Source organism: Mytilus edulis, chromosome 7 (assembly GCF_963676685.1).
Source record: "Mytilus edulis chromosome 7, xbMytEdul2.2, whole genome shotgun sequence".
NCBI lineage: Eukaryota > Metazoa > Mollusca > Bivalvia > Mytilida > Mytilidae > Mytilus > Mytilus edulis.
Window position 1 is genome coordinate 17,736,682 of NC_092350.1, and position 8,036 is coordinate 17,744,717.

Here is an 8,036-nt window from a genome sequence, read left to right on the forward strand (position 1 = left end):
TTCAAAAATATCTAATTTAATCACTTGCAACTCGAATAAACAACAGCTGAACCTATCCTTACCATCAAAATTTGGCACTTTCCAGTGTCCTTAAATAACCACCTGTTTTGACCAATGGAAAACAGGATAACAATGTATAGAAAGCCTTCAAACAGTATGTATATGGGACTCTAGATTTTTCATGTCAAACAAGGATAAAACCATGAAAGTTGCATATCAATGTAATCAGGAAAGGTATCATTGTGTAATGCAAACTTAGAATTTTAAATCTTTTTATTTATCACTGCTCAGTGAAGTGACAAAGATAGCCAAAGTTTTTTAATACTAATTTTCTGCGTGGGACAATGGCACAGAGGCTAAGAACTGGTACCTGCCACCTTAAGCATTTTTTATATTGCATGTGTTTGACTTTTGATGTTATGTACATGTTTACTAGTCTTATAAGAATTAAAAAATCTTAAATGCAAGTTATATTTCTTCATGAAACAAATTTTACAGGCTTTCAAAGAAAGGTGGTGTTTTTGCGACATTTCATTCAAAATGTCATCTGTCACCGACAATCACAAAAAAATGCTTAAAAAATACTTCAAAGTGTTAGGCACAAATAAAAACCAGATAGATTGATTATGCAGTAAATTTTATTGAAAGAAAACATGTAAAAAGACCAAGAACATTACATGTGTATGAAAAAATATGAAAAATATTACCCCACTTTACAAATTTTCAGAGATTTTCACTTTAAAATATGTAATAAAGGTATAATTTTATCCAAGACATGTACCCATTTGTTAAAAAAAGTCATTTGAAATGAAGACTTAATTGCTTTTTATTATAAATAATGTTTCATTCAGTATCTATTTACCTCACATTGATTTATTATGTTAGGTTTAATATCTGACAGTCTAAGGGAGGTAATTAGTAAATATTTTGACAGCATCTATCAGCCTCTTTAAAATGACTCAGCATAGGACATAAAGTTCCAAATCTATCAACACATATGATTCAGAGATGTTGCAACCCCATCCTCTCTATTTTTAATTCTTATTGCACTCTTCTATTTCAAATGACCCATCATAAATTCCTTTCCATTTGATACACACAAGTTGAAAAAGTGATAGTCGTTTATAATTTAAAATGGTTTTTTCTCGTCGAAGTTTCTTAAGAAATCGTTCAAAGCAAAAAACAATGTTCCAGAAGGGACATAAACACTTTCCAATACACAAGGATTCTTACAAATCAAGTGGAAACTGTTCTTTTTCTTCTGATTTTAAACGTCCAAATTCACAGGAATACTTTGATGCTGTAAAAGTTCTGAGTGATAGCCAAACAGCAGACACTACACACCTGGTTCCTTCAAAAATGAGACCTGAAAAAGATAAGGAATGTGAAAATTTGGATGATTTTTCAGTTTCTGAAGATTCAGAGGAAAATGTAATTGTAACATTAAAAAAATTAACAAATCTAATCATTGGATTTATGCCGCATAATTGTTCGTTCCCTAATCCAGATGTGGTCATGTCGAAAAGGTTAGGTATTTGTGTTTCAGTAAAAGTAGTATGTACAAATTGTGGCTTTTCATCTGAACCTGTAAAACTTTATTCAACAATGAAGTCTCCTAGAGGCCCAGACAGTGGTGTCTTAAATAATGCATTGTTGATACCAGTGATGAAATCAAAAGTGGGTATTTCAGATATAATTACAATAATGTCTTGCCTGAATATTCAATGTTTAAGTCGGACTGTTATGCAACGAAAGGTCAACAAGATGTCGGATTTAATGGTTGACATTAATAAAAAAACAATGATCGAAAACCAAGAATATGTGAAAAAAGTCCTAGAATTAGCAGGACAAGACAATTCTTTTGATGCGGAGGTAGATTCTTCATTTAACAATCGCCCCCAAGCTGGGTTTGAAGCAGCATCGCAAACATTCTGTCCTTTTATAGAGCAAAATACAAGTAGGAAGCTACCTGTAAATATGATAGCAGCAAATACATTATGTCCAAAATTAAATTGTAACCATAACAATGACAAATGTAAAAAAAAAACTACAGTACTGACGAGTCAATGGCTTCAACTGAAGGGAAATTTGTAAAACAACATTTAACTGAAATAAACAGTAAGAAAATTTTAAAGGTGCGTTCTGTTACCAGTGATGCTTCTGCTCAAATTGCAAAATCTGTAAATGATTATTCTAAAGCTAATAACATACCGATTCGCCACTATAAATGCCTTGTCCACAAGTTGAGAACATTACAAAAACATTTGAGAAATGTAAAACTAAGCAGCTCAATGCATGGATTTGACAAGGATATTTTTGTAAGAAAGTTGGCAAGTGGTATAAGGGCCAGGATAAGACTAGAGTTCACTCGGATTAAAAGGCTCTCTGCCAATGAGTGCAGTTTTATTGAGCGTGGCAGGAGAGCAGTTGAAAATGTTATTCCATGTTTTGCAAATGATCATAGAAACTGTAGAAGAGATTCTATTGTTTGCTCTGCTCATCTATCCATGTACAATACAAGCCACTTGCCATATGCCAGGCATTTGGAACTGAACCAGAATGACATAATTAAATTGAAATCAGTCTTAGCAAAAAACTTTTCCAACTCTGAGATACAGAAAATTTCCCGTCTTTCAACAACCAACAAGTGTGAAAGTTTACACAGTAAGGTATTTTCATTTGCACCAAAAAATACTATTTGGACAAGAAATTTTGAAGGTTTATGTCATTCTGCCGTCCATTCCTCATCTCTGGGAAATGGGAAATCCTGTATATTACTTGCAAGTGCCATAGGACTAAAATACAGAAAGACGGATCCATTTATTAAAAATATGAGACTGCGGGACAAAACGGTGTGAATACCATACACTCAGAAAAACTACTCGTCAGTACAAGTTTATCAGATTCAAATATAGGCGAAACAAAGGAAACAGGAAGTTGATGGCAAACTCATTATTTAACTGTGCCAATGAAAACATAATTAACGAACATCAATACGCTAACAGGAGAGACTTTACCTGAAGTTACAATATACATTTTGCGTATCCATAGTGCAACAAACATTCTGCATTATTTTTGCAAATCTTGCGTCTGTTATTTACACTTTGTGGCTCTAAAGATAAATGGTCTTTCCTTACACATAGTTCATTGTGACAAATATGTGAAACATTGAATTTATGATCAATTGGTTTAAAATTGTCATTCATAAAGTAGCTGAGTCTATGAGCAAAAATTTTAATTTTTTTCCCTCTAAATCTGGTTTCATAAACGCCATAGCCTTTTTTCTGTTGCCCTGTCCAGATCAAACATCCACTAACATAGATAGTTTTTGTTTCAAAAACAGAGAAAAGCTTATTTTTTTCAATTTGTGTAAGGTTACATTTAAAAAAGTAAGACATTTGGGGTATTTACTGGTTTACACTATGAATACACAAAAAAATGCTGTTTTCAACTGAAAATATAAGCAGAGAAACATTGATACAGGGTAAATAATGTTTATCATGCATCTGTAACATTTTGTAATATCATATGCTTACTGAAAAGTCAACTGGAAGTAACATTTTTACAACAAACACTCTCTTTCAACTTGTGTGTAAAACTTGAAAATCAGTATCTGAATAGAGTTATCTTCCTTGAATTTCAAGGCATTTACAAAAAACATGAGTTCATCCCTGAAACTGTATTTTCTTACTGTTTTTGTGGTCGATTTAGGGTGAGAACACTTGAAATTATTTTTAAATGGTGAAAGTAACCTTGTGACTCTCATTTTAATTTCATCATGTATGTTAATGGTGGCAGAAACCAGTTTTTTTCACTAATTCACGTGCAAGTGTAGGCCAAATTTAAAAAAAATTCTGTAAATAAATCTGAAAGATATAGACATGCTTTGATAATTTTTTGGTGTTCAGAATTGATTAAAATTGATAGTGAAGTACTTCTGATCAATGTTTTTTACATGGTTTCCTTATCCCGCATTACCTACTTTTCCCAGTTAACGGACAAAATCCCATCAATTTTTTAATTTGGCACCCTATTCCAGACCTCAGTGCATCAAACCTGCTAATTACTGACAAGAAAATCATTCAAAAATATCTAATTTAATCACTTGCAACTCGAATAAACAACAGCTGAACCTATCCTTACCATCAAAATTTGGCACTTTCCAGTGTCCTTAAATAACCACCTGTTTTGACCAATGGAAAACAGGATAACAATGTATAGAAAGCCTTCAAACAGTATGTATATGGGACTCTAGATTTTTCATGTCAAACAAGGATAAAACCATGAAAGTTGCATATCAATGTAATCAGGAAAGGTATCATTGTGTAATGCAAACTTAGAATTTTAAATCTTTTTATTTATCACTGCTCAGTGAAGTGACAAAGATAGCCAAAGTTTTTTAATACTAATTTTCTGCGTGGGACAATGGCACAGAGGCTAAGAACTGGTACCTGCCACCTTAAGCATTTTTTATATTGCATGTGTTTGACTTTTGATGTTATGTACATGTTTACTAGTCTTATAAGAATTAAAAAATCTTAAATGCAAGTTATATTTCTTCATGAAACAAATTTTACAGGCTTTCAAAGAAAGGTGGTGTTTTTGCGACATTTCATTCAAAATGTCATCTGTCACCGACAATCACAAAAAAATGCTTAAAAAATACTTCAAAGTGTTAGGCACAAATAAAAACCAGATAGATTGATTATGCAGTAAATTTTATTGAAAGAAAACATGTAAAAAGACCAAGAACATTACATGTGTATGAAAAAATATGAAAAATATTACCCCACTTTACAAATTTTCAGAGATTTTCACTTTAAAATATGTAATAAAGGTATAATTTTATCCAAGACATGTACCCATTTGTTAAAAAAAGTCATTTGAAATGAAGACTTAATTGCTTTTTATTATAAATAATGTTTCATTCAGTATCTATTTACCTCACATTGATTTATTATGTTAGGTTTAATATCTGACAGTCTAAGGGAGGTAATTAGTAAATATTTTGACAGCATCTATCAGCCTCTTTAAAATGACTCAGCATAGGACATAAAGTTCCAAATCTATCAACACATATGATTCAGAGATGTTGCAACCCCATCCTCTCTATTTTTAATTCTTATTGCACTCTTCTATTTCAAATGACCCATCATAAATTCCTTTCCATTTGATACACACAAGTTGAAAAAGTGATAGTCGTTTATAATTTAAAATGGTTTTTTCTCGTCGAAGTTTCTTAAGAAATCGTTCAAAGCAAAAAACAATGTTCCAGAAGGGACATAAACACTTTCCAATACACAAGGATTCTTACAAATCAAGTGGAAACTGTTCTTTTTCTTCTGATTTTAAACGTCCAAATTCACAGGAATACTTTGATGCTGTAAAAGTTCTGAGTGATAGCCAAACAGCAGACACTACACACCTGGTTCCTTCAAAAATGAGACCTGAAAAAGATAAGGAATGTGAAAATTTGGATGATTTTTCAGTTTCTGAAGATTCAGAGGAAAATGTAATTGTAACATTAAAAAAATTAACAAATCTAATCATTGGATTTATGCCGCATAATTGTTCGTTCCCTAATCCAGATGTGGTCATGTCGAAAAGGTTAGGTATTTGTGTTTCAGTAAAAGTAGTATGTACAAATTGTGGCTTTTCATCTGAACCTGTAAAACTTTATTCAACAATGAAGTCTCCTAGAGGCCCAGACAGTGGTGTCTTAAATAATGCATTGTTGATACCAGTGATGAAATCAAAAGTGGGTATTTCAGATATAATTACAATAATGTCTTGCCTGAATATTCAATGTTTAAGTCGGACTGTTATGCAACGAAAGGTCAACAAGATGTCGGATTTAATGGTTGACATTAATAAAAAAACAATGATCGAAAACCAAGAATATGTGAAAAAAGTCCTAGAATTAGCAGGACAAGACAATTCTTTTGATGCGGAGGTAGATTCTTCATTTAACAATCGCCCCCAAGCTGGGTTTGAAGCAGCATCGCAAACATTCTGTCCTTTTATAGAGCAAAATACAAGTAGGAAGCTACCTGTAAATATGATAGCAGCAAATACATTATGTCCAAAATTAAATTGTAACCATAACAATGACAAATGTAAAAAAAAACTACAGTACTGACGAGTCAATGGCTTCAACTGAAGGGAAATTTGTAAAACAACATTTAACTGAAATAAACAGTAAGAAAATTTTAAAGGTGCGTTCTGTTACCAGTGATGCTTCTGCTCAAATTGCAAAATCTGTAAATGATTATTCTAAAGCTAATAACATACCGATTCGCCACTATAAATGCCTTGTCCACAAGTTGAGAACATTACAAAAACATTTGAGAAATGTAAAACTAAGCAGCTCAATGCATGGATTTGACAAGGATATTTTTGTAAGAAAGTTGGCAAGTGGTATAAGGGCCAGGATAAGACTAGAGTTCACTCGGATTAAAAGGCTCTCTGCCAATGAGTGCAGTTTTATTGAGCGTGGCAGGAGAGCAGTTGAAAATGTTATTCCATGTTTTGCAAATGATCATAGAAACTGTAGAAGAGATTCTATTGTTTGCTCTGCTCATCTATCCATGTACAATACAAGCCACTTGCCATATGCCAGGCATTTGGAACTGAACCAGAATGACATAATTAAATTGAAATCAGTCTTAGCAAAAAACTTTTCCAACTCTGAGATACAGAAAATTTCCCGTCTTTCAACAACCAACAAGTGTGAAAGTTTACACAGTAAGGTATTTTCATTTGCACCAAAAAATACTATTTGGACAAGAAATTTTGAAGGTTTATGTCATTCTGCCGTCCATTCCTCATCTCTGGGAAATGGGAAATCCTGTATATTACTTGCAAGTGCCATAGGACTAAAATACAGAAAGACGGATCCATTTATTAAAAATATGAGACTGCGGGACAAAACGGGTGAATACCATACACTCAGAAAAACTACTCGTCAGTACAAGTTTATCAGATTCAAATATAGGCGAAACAAAGGAAACAGGAAGTTGATGGCAAACTCATTATTTAACTGTGCCAATGAAAACATAATTAACGAACATCAATACGCTAACAGGAGAGACTTTACCTGAAGTTACAATATACATTTTGCGTATCCATAGTGCAACAAACATTCTGCATTATTTTTGCAAATCTTGCGTCTGTTATTTACACTTTGTGGCTCTAAAGATAAATGGTCTTTCCTTACACATAGTTCATTGTGACAAATATGTGAAACATTGAATTTATGATCAATTGGTTTAAAATTGTCATTCATAAAGTAGCTGAGTCTATGAGCAAAAATTTTAATTTTTTTCCCTCTAAATCTGGTTTCATAAACGCCATAGCCTTTTTTCTGTTGCCCTGTCCAGATCAAACATCCACTAACATAGATAGTTTTTGTTTCAAAAACAGAGAAAAGCTTATTTTTTTCAATTTGTGTAAGGTTACATTTAAAAAAGTAAGACATTTGGGGTATTTACTGGTTTACACTATGAATACACAAAAAAATGCTGTTTTCAACTGAAAATATAAGCAGAGAAACATTGATACAGGGTAAATAATGTTTATCATGCATCTGTAACATTTTGTAATATCATATGCTTACTGAAAAGTCAACTGGAAGTAACATTTTTACAACAAACACTCTCTTTCAACTTGTGTGTAAAACTTGAAAATCAGTATCTGAATAGAGTTATCTTCCTTGAATTTCAAGGCATTTACAAAAAACATGAGTTCATCCCTGAAACTGTATTTTCTTACTGTTTTTGTGGTCGATTTAGGGTGAGAACACTTGAAATTATTTTTAAATGGTGAAAGTAACCTTGTGACTCTCATTTTAATTTCATCATGTATGTTAATGGTGGCAGAAACCAGTTTTTTTCACTAATTCACGTGCAAGTGTAGGCCAAATTTAAAAAAAATTCTGTAAATAAATCTGAAAGATATAGACATGCTTTGATAATTTTTTGGTGTTCAGAATTGATTAAAATTGATAGTGAAGTACTTCTGATCAATGTTTTTTACAT